General features: G+C 43.1%; 1 pseudogene; it reads left to right on the top strand.

Moving 5' to 3' along the window:
- Positions 1–8,335: 8,335 nt before the first annotated feature.
- On the top strand, positions 8,336–9,927 carry LOC103431570 (galacturonosyltransferase 8-like; annotated as a pseudogene).
- The last annotated feature ends 7,271 nt before the right edge of the window (positions 9,928–17,198 follow it).

Below are 17,198 nucleotides of genomic sequence, written 5' to 3'. Positions count from 1 at the left end.
TCTCTAATACAATACTCTTAATCACATTATTTAAGTGATAGTTTGTTTCATGTCTACTATCCAATGTGATACTTTCCTATATGATTCCCTTGAATATGATTTGGAACAAACTTCCTAAGTCATATTCATTTGCTTTGGCCAAAGACTTTAGAATCATATCTTAGAGTATTCTCCTTCCACCTTGGAAGGTTAGAGATCCCTTGTTGTGCATTCATATGCCTACATGACTAGATAGCTTGACCCCAACAATGCTGTGGACATTCCGATGGAATGCCGTTTGACATGATCAAAGATCAAGGACCTAACCATTAGACATCTATGATGCCTCAGGTCAAAGGACTACTTTGCATATTGCAACTTTAGAGTTCATACATGACATGTATGTTCGAACTCTCTTTTGATCGTAGTTCAGTGTACTCGATTACTCTTTCGAGCACCTATGTGTTTGTCTTAGTGTCCAACACCAAATGACTTGAGACTAGTCATACTCACGCTTGAGTCAACACAACACATACTAACCTTAGCGGATTGTCAATGCCCAATTGGCAATCCTATGGCTAGGAACGTTTTAGGAATGAACATAAGAGAAAGGTCTCGATAATCTAACTCACTTAGATCACTTATCTCTTAGAACAAATACATTCCTTGGATTCTCTTATTGCTTAAACACATGATACAATAAATAGTGATTAACAATAAGATTTGCCCTCCATTAAACATATAAAAGTTTAATACATTAAGTATTCCAAAAAGCTATTACATCAAATGAGTGGCTTTGTGGGCATACTTCCAACAGGTGGAGGGGAAGAGAAGACATCACTCTTCGTCGGTGTGCATCCGGTATGCCATGGTGGACTCAAAGAGGTTAAGGTGTTCAATCGGGTCCTCCTTTCCAGTATAGAGTTGCAAGCCAAGCTTCTGTTTTGTCTTTGCTTGGAGGGGTGTCGAGGATCCTCCTTGTAAGAGGGCCAGGCCTAGGTTGGTTCCAATCAGGTATCTTAGCTTGTCGTTCAGCCTTCAACTTGTTTACTTCCTTAAGAAGCTGTAGGAAGAAGGTCATGAGTGCAGTCATGTACCACTGGAGCTTTTTTTCATAAATCTCCATCTCCTTTTAGAAGTAGGAAGGTTTGATTAAGAGCATGTGATTTTTCCCTAAACTCGCTGTACTGACTTTCAAGGTATGTCTGTCGAAACATCTCTGAGTCCTCTATACCTTCGTGTTTCTCTAGGACTTGTTGCCCCTTCCCTAAATTGGTAGCTGACCTGGGACGTGGGAGGGGACCGAGTCTTTCAGAAACCCTTGGTTCATTGCTCTTCGAGCTTATGTAAAAGGGATTCTCTCAACATTGCTTTAGGAAGTCTCGGCAGTCACGATAAACGGCTTTCAATCCTTCCAACCTTTCTGCAAATAGGTGTTTTCGTCCACTTCTCCTGCTTCAGGTCGAAGCAGCTGGGTTGAGAGAAGTCTCATGTTGATCAATGTTTTGATGATTAGCTCGCTCCTCATCAGGGATACCCATGTCGAAGGAAGGTGACCCTCCTTGTTGGGAGGCATCCAGATGATTGTTGATGTCCACAAGGGTAACGAGTTCGCGTGTTTGAGTACGCCTAGTTTCATGGAGCATCTCAAAGAGCTTCTCATACTACTTCTGGAGGACCTCAGTCTTCATTGCTATCTTGTTGTTTTGAGATTCTAGCTCATCGACTTTAGCTTGAAGAGCAACCCTTTTTCCTTCCTTCTTTCGTTGCTTCGCACTAAGTGCAAGAGGGGTGTCATTCTGTGTGCTGTGGCTTCCTTCGCTCCCCATGTTGGAGAGGGATGCATGGTCAAAAGAGAGTGTACGAATGGTGGAAACCAGCTTAACAAAGCTGAAGAGAGTGAGAATAAGTGCCATTCCCACAGACGGCGCCAAATGTTGATGCACAAAATGAGTGAGGACTTTGGTACAACATAAATTGTTAAGTTTGTGATCTTCGCTAGATTACTCCAATCACTAGTGTGGATAAGTATGTAAATGGATAGATATAGGGAAGCAAACACAAGATGTACGTCGTTCACCCAGATTGGCTACGTTTACGGAGTAGAGGAGTTCTCATTAATTGTGAAGGGTTTACACAAGTACATAGGTTCAAGCTCTCCTTTAGTGAGTACAAGTGAATGATTTAGTACAAATGACATTAGGAAATATTGTGAGAGAATGATCTCTATTTATAGAAGAGAATTTCTAGTTTCATTCTGACATTTACACGTGTCGTGTTGTGATTGGCTTCTGATGTTGACACGTGTCGTGCTATGATTGGTTTCTGATGTCGACATATATCGGGCTGTGATTGGCCTCCTGGTTGGAGGGAAACTCTTCTGTGTCCTTGACGATATAACGTTGACCGGTGCTCAGTAGTTTTGGGATTGGTCAAGTATGGTACAAACAATATTATTTTAGGCCCAAACACAACTTTTAAGGTAAGTTTCTACGTGACATCCACTTTAAAAGTGTGACCAAAACCTAATACACAAGTAGAGGAAAAGATTTTGTTTTTGGACGAGTAGGAAAGTTGGAAATAGAGGCTTCCTTGCAAGTTGGTAACATCATTTCTGGTAGTCTTTACCAAAAAAAGAAAAATTTAATTTGGTAGGAATTTGAATTAAATAGGAGCTCTCTTATTTTAAGAAAAAGTATACATCTCTTGTATTTCTTTTTATTTTTTAATTTTTTTTTGTCAAACATCTCTTGTGTTTCTAAGAAAGGATATTAATTGACCAAAAAAGACAAGGATATTAAAGCACCGAAACGTCATGTCGCAAGAACAAAATTATCAAATTGCCCATTGGAACGGAAGCCCATAGTAATATAAATATCGATACGGGGAATTATTAATATGTAAATTTGTGGATTATAAATAGGTATATTGAATATTGGTTGCTTTCAATTAAAATTATAGAAATTTAAAATGAAATTATAAGGATTCTCAAACATTACTTTGGATGAAATATAAGAGTTTCTCCATGTGTTAGAAATATCGATGATATGTGTTGATTTTAGCCTAAATTTAAGAGTTTTCGGATATGAGATTAAGTTTAAACTTCACACCCTAGTTTCATTTCTTTCTTTGATTTTTTAAATATTTTCATATAACTATCAATCGTATCCAAGAAATTTTAAACACTGATATACAATTCACCCCGCTCCTGCAATGTATATCCACTCCACAAGTATAAAACTTTCCATTTCCTTTCTATTTTTTCTGAACATTTTCGATTCTAATTTTCTCCCCAATCCATAGTAAATAAACAAAATAATTTTTATCACAAATGGTTTTAAAATTTACCTATCTTATCAAGATGGTATCTGAAATTAAAAATCGATTAATGTAATTGTAGACATCGAAATTTCGTAAATAAATGTTGACCGGTAAATCAAAGTGTCAACGCTCATGTATTACATAAATTTTACACGTAGCGTGTGACTCAACGAAAATTGAAATGAGTTGGAAAAGTCATCAAATAGGACACGTGTCAACACCTGGCAGAAACGACTTATTTCATCTGGGATATTATATTCAAAATTAGGCCTTGGAAAATTCTATAAATACAAGCCTATTTCATTCATTTTAAGGGGACCAATTCATATTACACCTTGAAGCTTTGAAGCTCTGAAACTCCGAAGCTCTCAAGCATCCAGGCTCCCGAAGAATCAAGAAAGCTCTATTCGTTCTTCGTTCATCGTTCATCCAAGATCAAGCCCCAACGGCCCTTTGGATCAACAATCATCCACCTTCAAGATCAAGCCCCGACGGCCCTTGAAGAAAGCACCATCGTTCGTTCATCGTTCATCCAAGATCAAGCCCCAACGGCCTTTTGGATCAACAATCATCCACCTTCAAGATCAAGCCCCGACGACCCTTGAAGAAAGCATCATCGTTCATCATCCGTTCATCCAAGATCAAGCCCCAACGGCCCTTTGGATCAACAATCATCCACCTTCAAGATCAAGCCCCGACGGCCCTTGAAGAAAGTGTTCTTCGTTCATCGTTCTTCCAGGATCAAGCCCCAACGGCCCTTTGGATCAACGAACGTCGACAAATCCACACATCCAACCGTTCTTCAAGATTAAGCCCAAAAGCCCTTGAAGATCTGTTCATCACTGTTTCTTCAAGATCAAGCCCAAAAGCCCTTGAAGATCCGCTCAAATCCACCTTCAAAGATCAAGCCCACGGCTCTTTGAAGAAACTTCCAACAGTTCATCCAAGATCAAGCCTCGACGGCCCCTTGGATCAACGAAACATCCACAAATCAATACCTTACGGAGATCGAATCAGAGGATCAAAATAGAGAGAGATTGTAACCCAAAATCATCAAATACAAATATTTGTTTGTGCGCGTTGTTCTTGTCTCTTTCGTTTCAGGAATTTTCCGTGTTCACAAATTGGCACGCCCAGTGGGACAATCTCTACCTCTCATCTCTTTCTCCGTTCAAGGAATCCAAGCACACCTCAAAGTCAATGGCATCAAGCAACGGACAAGCCGTTCTTGCAACCACTGAAGGAAGGATCCTAAGCACTTCTGCCGCAAACGGACAATCCATTGGCGCCACGACCGCTCCTCAACATGCCACTTCAAAATTGGTGCCGCTAAAAGAGCAAGGGGAGCATCCAAGGTGTGAGTCTGTCATCAACCTGACCTCGCTGGGGGCACCGAAGCATGATGCTGAGGCACATAAGATGACATCCCAAAGCAGCCAACGACGTTCTTCATCAGCATCCTGGATGTCTAAAGGAAAGTCACGTCTATTGGTCGCACAAGTCATGACTATCGGCGTTACCTCCGTTGAAGAACAACTGGCTCAGATGAATGAAGCAATCGCAAGGCTAACCCGAACTGTGGAAGAAAAAGACTTGCAAATCGCTGCACTCGTCAGCCGACTGGAGCCACAGGACAACGAGAACCCTAACCCAGAAGATGAGCCTCAGGTGGAGAAAAACGATGCGAAGCCGGAGCCAGACCAAGCAGCGGCACTCATGAGATCTCTTTCTATCCAGCAGCTGCACGAGATGATCACCAACACCATCAAGGCACAGTACGAAGGGAGCTCAAATACCTCCGGGTTGTACTCAAAGCCGTATTCAAAGAAGATCGACGCCTTAAGGATGCCGAGGGGTTATCAACCACCAAAATTCATGCAATTTGATGGAAAGGGAAACCCGAAACAGCACGTTGCCCACTTCGTTGAAACTTGCAACAACGCGGGGACGGAGGGAGACTACCTCGCCAAGCAGTTTGTGCGCTCGCTGAAAGGAAATGCCTTTGAGTGGTACACGGACCTAGAGCCCGAGTCCATCAACAGCTGGGAGCAATTAGAGCGGGAATTCCTCAACCGCTTCTATAGCACCCGCCGCACTGTGAGCATGCTAGAGCTGACGAGCACGAAGCAATGGAAGGAAGAACCAGTCATGGACTACATCAACCGATGGCGTAATCTAAGCCTCGACTGTAAGGACAGACTCTCCGAGATTTCTTCAATCGAGATGTGCATCCAAGGCATGCAATGGGGTTTGCAATACATCCTTCAAGGCATTAAACCGCGGACCTTCGAGGAATTGGCTACTCGCGCCCATGACATGGAGTTGAGCATCGCCCATCATGGGAAGAAAGAACCGATCGCCGACTACAAGAATGACAAAGTTCTTGGGACAAAGGTGGAAAAGGCCGCATGGAAACCCACCAAGGAAGCGATGACGGTCAACACAGCTCCCGTCAAAATCTCCACACGAGGCAAGGCGATTCAAACCGAAGCTTTTCGTGATCAAGAGATGCGTAGACGCACTTTGAAGGAGCTTGAGGAGAAGATTTATCCATTCCCCAACTCTGATGTAGTTGCCATGCTGGATGACCTGTTGGACAAGAAGGTGATCAGTTTGCCTGAGTGCAGACGGCCGGAAGAGATGAATCGTACCGACAACCCAAGATACTGTAAATTCCACCGCTTCATCAGTCATCCAACGGAAAAGTGCTTCGTACTGAAAGATCTCATCCTGAAGCTAGCACAGCAAGGGGAAATCGAGCTTGACCTCGAAGACACGGTGGCGGCACACACTACTACTATCGTGTTTGAATCACTCGATCCTGTGCATCTCCGAAGCATGCATGATCATTCCCGTCAATGTTCAAGTCACATGGCACCTCCTACACAACCATCACCGGGGGCAAGCAACCAAGATGCATCTACTGGTGAAAAGAAATGGCGGACATCGGTGACCTACAAAAAAACGAGGAAGCCAAGACCACAAGCCACAAGGCCAAAAGAAGAGCCTAAACCCGCCCCTCGAACTTCAGTCTTCGAAAGACTGAATTATTCAAAACCTAGAATTGCAGCACTTGATCGCATCAGTGGTCGAGACCAAACTTCTGTCTTCAAAAGGCTTGAGACGCCAACACCGCAAAGATCAGTCTTTGAAAGGTTATCAAAGCCCAAGAAACAAAGCGGCACAGCTAGATCTCCTCCGCAACGGTCGGCTTTGGACAGACTTGAAGAAACTAAGAAGCCTTCTAGAAATAGGAAGACAACGCCAAAGGGAGAGAAGCTCGACAGTCTAGCAGGAAAAAACGATGTTCAAAGCTTGATTCCTTCAAGGATGAAGCGCCAAGCAACTTTGGAAGTCGACACAAAAGGATCACTGAAGGTAAGGAGGCGCACCATCATCTACACCGGCCAATCTTCACGGCAACAAACCCAAAAGGACCGCACTGAAGAGAAGGCCCGAGAAGACAAAAAAGACAAAATTTTGGAAGAAGACGTCACTTCCGGCTCTGTCAACTCAAAATCTTCACCTCAATCGCTGGGGACATGCTCCAAAAACATGCCAGTCAAGCCGAGTGAAGTTGAAGGATGGACTTATGTCACTCCGAAGAAATTGCACAAAAAGCATATGTCTTCTCCACAAGCTCACAAATGGGAAAGGGGGCAAAACAGCTCATGTTCACCTCTAGAACAATGTGAAAGTGTTGGAGATAATGAAACTTTGACGCGAAGATCATCCATCCCCATCACGATGTGTGACATCTTCCCAGAAGACTTCTTCAACTACTTAGTCAAGGCTCCTTGCTATGAAGATTGCGAGGAACGACTCTCTCAGATCACTTGACGAACCAAAGCTCCTTGTCCGCACGAGCCTAAACTGTAGGACACAAAGCTCCTTATCCGCACGAGCCTAAACTGTAGGACACTAGGCTCATCGCCTGCACGAGCCTAAACTGCATGGCACTAAGCTCCTTGTTCGCACGAGCCTAAACTGCACGAACCAACGCTCCTGGTCTGCACGAGCATAAAAGGCGACACCAACACTCTTTGTCTGCACGAGTTGAAACTGCAAACGACACCAACACTCTTTGTCTGCACGAGTTAAAATTGCAAACGGCACAAAAAAGCAAATGTCAAAAAAAAAAAAAAAAAAATATATATATATATATATATATATATCTATGTATGTATTTGAACTACGTTATGACTTGATCTCTTTTTTTTTGGAAGAGTACGTAGGCAACTTGAAACCTCAAAACTTCAAGTACAGTCACATCAAAATAAAAAAAAAATAATAATAATAAGGGTTGTATTAAATGTTTGACTGATGAAAGTCAATTTTTATTACAAACATTATTACAAAAAAAAAAAAAAAAAAACAGCCCAAACTCCAGGCCCAGGCCCGGCTGTCAAAGCCGAAATCTCTCGCAGCTCTTTCTCCCTAGCAAGCCCACCTACAAATCAGGGCCCAGCTCCAGTTCACTCGACTCCAAGCCGGTCCAAATTCACTCCAACCCTTTCATTGCTTGGACCGCGACGCCAGAACCACCACCAAGACGGAGGCCTCGCCAGATCTCCGTCTATGCTGCAGAGGCTCAAATCCATCAACCTCTACCAGTACAGATCCCCGGAGCCACTTCACTCTCTATCTCCACAAGGGTGCTGTTCTCCTCGCTTCCCAAGACATTAATGAAAATGGCCTGTGCTCAAAGCACTCCCATCTTACGGTTGAGGAAAAAACACGGCAGCTGGAAGGTACACCAGTCTCATATGGGGAACAAATCTCACTGATGTCGTTGTTACAGGTGACAATGGCACAATTGATGGGCAGGGCGAGTTCTGGTGGCAACAGTTCCACAAGAAGAAGCTAAAATACACCCGCCCTTACCTGATCGAAATCATGTTCTCAACCGATGTCCAGATCTACACACCCTCTCATCTGCTCTCTCTCTCCCCCTCAGTTGGAGGCCATGGCGTCTCGTAGATCCCCGGTAGTCCTGGCGATCTTCCTACTTCTTGGCAATCTTCCTACTTCTCGTCCATGGCGGCCCTAACCCGCCTATCAAAACCCTCATTCTCCTCCGATCTCGGCGACTCGGGTTTCGATTCCGGTTCATTTGGTGGATTTGGATCGACGAGAAGGACCGTGCTGGCTCTGAAATCGGATCCACTGAAGCCCCGACTGGACCATATCCGGAAGCAGGCGGACGATCATCGGACCCTAGCCCTAGCGTACGCGAGCTGTGCGCGGAAGCTGAAGCTCGAGAAATCAAAGCTGGTTCGGGTCTTCGCCGATCTCTCACGGAACTACTCGGATCTCATGAACAAGCCTGCCTATTGCGCTCTGTTCGAATCCGACGCTCCCAACATCGACGAATCGGTGTTGCGGCAGTTCGAGAAGGAAGTAAATGAGCGAATCAAAGTAACTAGACAAATAATTGCTGAAGCGAAAGAGTCTTTCGATAACCAGCTCAAGATTCAGAAGTTGAAGGACACCATTTTCCAAGTGAATGAGCAGCTGACGAAGGCTAAGAAGCAAGGGGCTTTCTCGAGCTTGATTGCCGCGAAATCAATCCCCGAGAGCTTGCATTATGTGGCAATGCGGCTAATGGAGGAGCGAATTATGCATCCGGATAAGTACACTGATGAAGGGAAGCCGATCCCACCGGAAATTGAGGATCCCAATCTATATCATTGTGCTATATTTTCGGATAATGTGATTACAGCATCAGTGGTGGTGAATTCGGCCGTGAAGAACGCCAATAAGCCATACATGTGTCCCATGTCGTGACTGATAAGATGAACCTCGGAGCAATGCAGGTTATGTTTAAGAGCAAGGACTATAATGGGTCACATGTTGAAGTGAAGGCTGTGGAGGATTACAAGTTTTTGAATTCTTCATATGTGCCGGTGCTAAAGCAATTAGAGAATGCAAAGTTGCAATCGTTTTACTTTGAAAATAAGCTCGAGAATGCAACCAAAGACGCAACAAACATGAAGTGCAGGAACCCCATCTTCTACGTCGGCGAGAATCGGATCTTCTGTTGCGGCTTGGATCTATCCAATTTCTTCGAGCGCGAGTCTCTGTTTCGGAAATTGGAAACCGACCCGTATATCCTTAGTAAGCAAAGATCAGTAAGCAAGAAATCGGTCGGTTCGTCTTCGAATTTCTCACGGCGAAGCTCCTACAGGCCCAGGAAGCCCAATTGGCGTTTTCTCCTTCATCGTGCCTTCAACTTGCAACTCACCATATGCCACGGGCCAGCCCAGTGCCGTCAACAATTACCACCCTCATGATCATCACACTTATCATCATCATCATCAATACACGGCGCCACATGATCATGTAGAACATCATCGTAGCAGAGTCCACTCAGAAGAAGATGACGGTAGCGATGACGGCCAGTGTTACTTCTCCGATGTCTTTGCAGCCGCAGCAGCGGAGCAGCAAGCAGCACAGGAGGAAGGTGTTTCTTTGAACTACCTTGAGCCTCGCTCTTCGCCGTGCATTATTTCAGTTCCAAACCTTCGTCCCCGTCAAACGCCGTCACTTCTGAAGATTCCGACGGTGATGGTGCCACCAAAGGCTCTGTCTCCTTCACTGCAGCTGCAACTTCACTTGACGATTTAAAATGCGACTTTGGGAGTTGGATACTGTCTTCCTCTGCCATGGCTGCTCCTTCTGCTCACCCTCCCCCTGCAAATCAAATTTCAATAAAAAAATAAAAATAAAAAATAAAAAAAATGATGCTGCATGTCGGTCCAGTAGTGCAGCGGACGGCGAGAGTGCAACGGAGCGTAGCAAGGCAGCCTCCTTTGCAGTAGACAGCCACAACCTCACTGGTGCATGCTCCATCTCTGTCGTCTTCATCCTTGCCTCGCAGCTGCCACCAACTTCAAAGACCGCTGTCAAACGACTAGCCGGCCGAGAAGCTCTTCCTTAAACTGCACCTCCCCCGTCAACACCTCCCCCGATCGCAGCAGCAACCATCCTCGCCGTCTCTGCCGCAACGGCCTCAGTCTTCGCCTTCCTCCTGCGTGCTCCATGAATCCATGGCCACCCAGTTATCGCCGTCTTCCTCATCGGCTGCGCTGCTGATCCTGGACACCAACCTCTGCGCCAGAACTGTCATAAAGGGCACCGACGACGCCATGGCTGCTCCTTCTGCACTCTTGCTCCGCTCCCTGCAGATTCATCTACCCATCGTCCAAATTTATACAGAAAAAAAATAATAATAATAAAATATAATTTAAAAAAAAAAAAAAAAAAAAAAAAAGGTGGTGGTGCATCTGGCACCACGTGAAAAAAAGGAACGGTGGATCAAAGATGGGGTACAGCCCCATGGCAGATCAAAAGTTTCTGGTGGTGCATGGGCACCATGTGCAGAAAGAAAAAAATTGTAAAAAAATAAAAAAAATAATAATAAAAAACAAAAAATAAAAAAAAAAAAATAATAATAATTAAAAAAAAAACAAAACAAAACAAAACAAAAAAATAAAATAAAAAATAAAAAATAAAAAAAAAATAAAAAAACAAATGCATAGAGAGAAATAGAAGGTCCATTTTATTTATTTTTCTGGAAATTTTACAAATTTACAAGAGGGGATATTCAAGGACGATCAGGTGCCGCCTCACAACTCGGCAGAGCTCCAGGAAGAGAAGGCGTCGGAGGTTGGCTGTTTGAAGCCTCAGCAGTCGGTACAGCCCCAGAAGACGAAGGTAAATGCTGCTGAAACAAACCCACAAACCTCTGATGATCAAGTAAAATCTGACCATCAGATTCCTGCATCTGGTCAATTTTCCTTTTCATGTTTGTGGCATAGTTGTGTGCAAGCTTGTGCAACTGTTTATTCTCATGCTTGAGCCCTCTGATCTCCTGTTTGAGACTCATCACTTCAGCCGCCAACGATTCAACTTGACGGGTTCGAGCAAATAGGCGTTGGGCCATGTTGGACACAGAACCCGCACACTGCACACTAAGGGCTAGAGATTCCTTAACAGCCAACTCATCAGACCGTTTGGAAAGCAGTCTACTATCTTTGGGAGTGACAAGGTTCCGGGCCACCACCGCAGCGGTCATATCATTCTTCATCACCGAATCCCCAACGGTAAGAGGACCAGTAGGGGATACGAATGAGGGGCGCCATATGTTGTCGGGGGAAGGCGGGACTGCCTCTTCACCAAGGTTCAAATCAAAACGACGGTCGGAGGGTCCAGACATTTTCAAAGGTGTTGAAGAAAGAAGAGGTCGGACAGATCAAGATCTTAGAAGTGCAAGAAGGGAGTTTTTGCAAGCGAAAATTCAAGTGTGCTTTGAAACGAACTGCGTGCCTCTATAAAAATCAGGACTCGACGAGATTTCAGAGATCGAAGAGGCGAGCTCAGAATTCGAAGAGGCCATTCAAAAATCGAAGAGGCAAGCTCAGAAATCGGAGAAGCATCTTGCTTTTCCAGACGCGTCGGCACCCGTCACACGCAAACTCAGCTTTGCGGAAATCACGGGTAATTCGTCGAAGCGCCAATCCCAGATATCGAAGAGGCGCCAGTCTTTTTCAGCCGCGTCATCACCTGTCATATGCACACTCAACTTTGCGCAAATCACGGACAATTTGTCGAAGATTTTCGGTGAAGGAGAAAGCACGTGAAGTTTACTGTTCAATCACGCGTTAGTTGCCGACACGAGTGAAAGAATAGTACCTCTACAGGTATTAAGGGACCTCCTATAACTGTCCACCTTCACCTTCCACAGCAAGGCAGACACACAGAGTCTTTCTTCATCTCCAAAGATGCTTTCCCAATGAAGCCTCTCGAGTCATTCAGTGTTCCTTATTCCTTGGGGTACCTCTGCAAGCCAATGACTCCAAAGCAAAAGTATCTCATATCACCAGGGTAAAAAGCAAGAGTATCTCATATCATGTGTTCTCCCTGTCCTTTCCTTTGTCCTTGTTCTTACCTACAAAGACAAGGATAAAGAAAACAATATGCCGGAACTTCCACTTAAACTCAGGTAAGGAACCGACTGCTGGGAACCCTTCCCTGATTGCCTACCTGGCACTGCTCTCGAGTACTCGCCCCCCACTGCTGCTGTACTTTCAAAGAAGCTGCCACATCTGCCCGGAGAACAGATAAGGCAAGCGAAAATGATACCTTGCAGCATGTGGAGACAAGGTGCAGAAGGAACAAGCAGAGAAGAATGCGGTCTGCACGGTCAACTCAGCAGAAGGAGTCCGAACTGAGGAACTCGAGAAGCTGCCATATCTACCTGAAGAAACAAGCAGAGAAGAATGCAGCATGCACAGTCAACTCAGCAGAAAGAGTCCGAGATGAAGAACTCGAGAAGATGTCGCATCTGCCTGAGGACAGTGAACTTGTTTTGACCCTCAAATTCTTGGGTCGACTTACTAGGCGTTGTGGGCTGCACGTGCCGATTCACCACCCTTGAATCAAATCCTTAAAGACCAAGTCACCAATTGGAAGAGGAGCCCATCAATCTCGAAGATCATACCGTTGACCAAACTACTCAGGTGTGAATTAGAAAGATTGAACAAAGCAACAAGTCGTCACCTTCACCTCGTGCCTGCTTGCCGTGTGTTCGAGTCAGCCTTCAAAAATCAAGCCTCAACGGCCCTTGAAGAAGCTTCCAGCCAAATTCAAAATCAAGCCTCGACGGCCCTGGAAGAAATCACAAGTCCGATTCAAGATTAAGTGTCTACCACCCTTGAATCAAAACCTAGTTCAAGAATAAGCTGTGGAAAATCAACAATTGGAGGAATCTAGAAAATCCTTCAACCCAGTTCAAGATCAAAGCTGTGGAAAGTCAACAAAGCGCAACAAAATACGTGTCGATTCACCCACTACCAAAGCCAAAGATCATCTACCACATGAAGCTCCTTGTGGTCCAATTTCAACCTTCAAGATCAAGCCTCGACGGCCCTTGAAGAAATTTCAAACAAAAGTTCAAGAACAAGCCTCAACGGCCCTTGAAGAAATCTCAAGCCCAATTCAAGATCAAGCCTCAACGGCCCTTGAAACAATCTCCAGCCCAATTCAAGATCAAGCCTCGATGGCCCTTGGATCGACATCTACAGTAAGGGACTTCAAAACGCATCTCCTACACGTGACAAGCACATGTATACGACGTGCCTTGAAGTGGGGGCATTTGTAGACATCGAAATTTCGTAAATAAATGTTGACCGGTAAATCAAAGTGTCAACGCTCATGTATTACATAAATTTTACACGTAGCGTGTGACTCAACGAAAATTGAAATGAGTTGGAAAAGTCATCAAATAGGACACGTGTCAACACCTGGCAGAAACGACTTATTTCATCTGGGATATTATATTCAAAATTAGGCCTTAGAAAATTCTATAAATACAAGCCTATTTCATTCATTTTAAGGGGACCAATTCATATTACACCTTGAAGCTTTGAAGCTCTGAAACTCCGAAGCTCTCAAGCATCCAGGCTCCCGAAGAATCAAGAAAGCTCTATTCGTTCTTCGTTCATCGTTCATCCAAGATCAAGCCCCAACGGCCCTTTGGATCAACAATCATCCACCTTCAAGATCAAGCCCCGACGACCCTTGAAGAAAGCACCATCGTTCGTTCATCGTTCATCCAAGATCAAGCCCCAACGGCCTTTTGGATCAACAATCATCCACCTTCAAGATCAAGCCCCGACGACCCTTGAAGAAAGCATCATCGTTCATCATCCGTTCATCCAAGATCAAGCCCCAACGACCCTTTGGATCAACAATCATCCACCTTCAAGATCAAGCCCCGACGGCCCTTGAAGAAAGTGTTCTTCGTTCATCGTTCTTCCAGGATCAAGCCCCAACGGCCATTTGGATCAACGAACGTCGACAAATCCACACATCCAACCGTTCTTCAAGATTAAGCCCAAAAGCCCTTGAAGATCTGTTCATCACTGTTTCTTCAAGATCAAGCCCAAAAGCCCTTGAAGATCCGCTCAAATCCACCTTCAAAGATCAAGCCCACGGCTCTTTGAAGAAACTTCCAACAGTTCATCCAAGATCAAGCCTCGACGGCCCCTTGGATCAACGAAACATCCACAAATCAATACCTTACGGAGATCGAATCAGAGGATCAAAATAGAGAGAGATTGTAACCCAAAATCATCAAATACAAATATTTGTTTGTGCGCGTTGTTCTTGTCTCTTTCGTTTCAGGAATTTTCCGTGTTCACAGTAATCCCTGAAAATGGATGTGGCAAATAATATGATCATTTCGTTACAATTCCATAAAAAAATTTATTATGTGCTGACGTGGCATATAAATGGATCCCACACATTTAATTTAAACAATAAAAAACATTTTTTATGTTTTTATAATTAAAAACTTTGAAAAAGAAAAAGAAGATCTGGGTTCAGAAGGACAGCGTTTCTAGGTTTGGTCGCTGGGTTCGAAGTCGGAGTCCGGTCTTATGGGCCTATGGCGTCCGGTCTTGATAATGCGATAAGCCTGGTACGCAATTCGAAATTGGAGTCCAGTCTTGGGTGAAGAAGAAGGCGAGGGCGATAAGCCTTGGGATTGGATCTCCGAAGGCGGAGAAATCGGCGGCGGAAGTCAGCGTTTTCGTGAGGATGGAGGCGCCAAGGAAAATGGAGAGAAATGGCCACGCTTTTATGGCTTCTGGGTTTTGACAGGAGGTTAAATTCGAAGAGTGAAGAAGAAGTAGAGAGTTGGTGGCTGTCGAACAGAGAGGAGAAAGGAGGGACGGTGAGGGAGGAGGAAAGGGAAAGCAATGAACAGTGTTTAATATGGTGGACTCCATTGCCCCAAATTCACGGGAAATAAGATGATGAACAGTCAATCATCTTTTTTTTTTCTTTTTTTCTTTTTAAAGTTTTTAATTATAAAAAAAATAAAATTTGATTTTTTATTAGGCTTATTATATTAGCACCCCACAAATTGTTGAATAAACCTCACGTACTTAATACACCCCATATTTATTTTTTCAATTAAAAATTATCTTAATACACTAAACTTCATTCCCCATAATACTCTGACACCTTACATTCTTAATATACATCTTACATTTTCTACACACACCCCACATTTTTTATACATCCCATATTTCTCAAATCTTATAACACTCATTTTTAAGTTTGCCGAATGATTTCAAACTATATGAACTTTAGTTTGCCGAATGATTTCAAATTGAATGATTTAAAAAAAAAATGTTTAGACTCATTTAAACATTTTTCAATAACAATAATAATGATTTCAAAACTTTCGAAACACCGATTTCGTGTTCCATTCGTCAAAAATAATTTTTCTCAATCAACATGTTTATAGTTTCATTGCTTAGGGAGAATGAGAGGAATTTTGATAGTTGAAATAAATAAATAATACGTTAAAAGAGATTTGTAGTGTATTTATAAAAAAAAGTTATTATTTTTTAAACCTAATAAGGTCAAAATTGTCATTACATAGTAGAGTAAATAAGTCATTAATATTAAATTTTAATGTGGGGTGCATTCAACATTTTGTGGGGTACTAATATAAAAAGCTTTTTATTATTTAAATATTTTTAATTCACATAATAATATATCTATCATCTATATTCTATATATTCTATATATATATATATATATATATATATATATATATATGCAAGGTTCTAAAAGTCGCTAGGCGCTAGTCGGGCGGCGGGCTGGGGCCTAGCGCCTAGACGGCTAGGCGGGGCCTAGGCAGGCGCCTAGGCGGTCTAGGCGGATTTAAGTAAATATATCATATTTCATGTAAATAAGTGTCTACTTCTACTTGAAATATATATAATTTCATCATAAACTACAAAATAGAATGCATATATATCATGAAGTATTGGAACATAATGAAAACATGTGAAATAAGGATATAATGTTTGTTCATTCAAGTATGCAACAAGTCTCTTACAATTTATTAGAAAAAAACAAAATGCAAAATGAAAGTTATGTATTTTCTGTCTAAGTGAGTTGCAACCTAGGCGGGTCTAGGCGGGCTAGGCGGGTGCCTAGGTGGTCTAGGTTGTGGGCTGGTGCCTAGGCATTAATCGGGGCGGTGGGCTGGGGCCTAGCGCCTAGGCGGCGCTAGGCGGGGATTTTTAGAACAGTGTATATATGTATATAAAGGGAGAAGGCTAGTTTGGTGAAGCATTCGGAAATACCAAGAAAGCCCTTTTGTTTTCTTCACAATTGAAATCCCAAAAAAGGAAAAAATTAGGACAACCGGTAAAAATAACTTTAACTGAAATAGAGATAAAAGCATCCAAACGGAGAGTTCAACAAGCTCCGAGAACGTGGGATTCAACAGTCTCCACGTTCTGCAACCTACCAACACCATCTCCACTAACTTTCCAAGCAGTTTTCTCCACAACCATTGACACAAACATGTTCAGTTTTCAAACTGATATTTGGAAACACAGAGAGAGACATGCGATGTTATTTGAATTAATTTGGTGAGATTCTTGACTCAAAAGGTTTTTCCCAACCATTCATATCCATCTTCTGTTAAATCTTGGTGCTTTTTATTTTAGTTTTCTTAATTCTTTCTCTCTCCTTTTTGTTATAGGGTTAAGACGATTCTATTAGGCTCCAAAGTTCAAAGGTTTGAGTAACTTTGGGTAAATCTCAATCTAAATTTACCTTTTCAATTTTTAGGTTTTTTTTTACGGTTTATCCTTTAGGTGATGAATTTGATGCGCTCTACTGCAGCTTTGAGGATGTATATATGAATTTGTATTTAGTATTTCCAAGTCAATTTTAGTTTGTATTTATTGACACGAATTGAAGAACAAAGTTTATCATAATCAAGGGTTCAGGATATCGTGTTGATTTGTTTTAAAGGTGTTTGTACCATACTTGACCAATCCTGAAACTACTGAGCACTGGCCAACGTT

This window comes from Malus domestica, chromosome 13 (genome assembly GCF_042453785.1).
Source record: "Malus domestica chromosome 13, GDT2T_hap1".
In the NCBI taxonomy this organism is placed as follows: Eukaryota; Viridiplantae; Streptophyta; class Magnoliopsida; order Rosales; family Rosaceae; genus Malus; species Malus domestica.
Note: the sequence above shows the minus strand (reverse complement) of the source record. Positions and strands in the feature narration are given on the sequence as shown.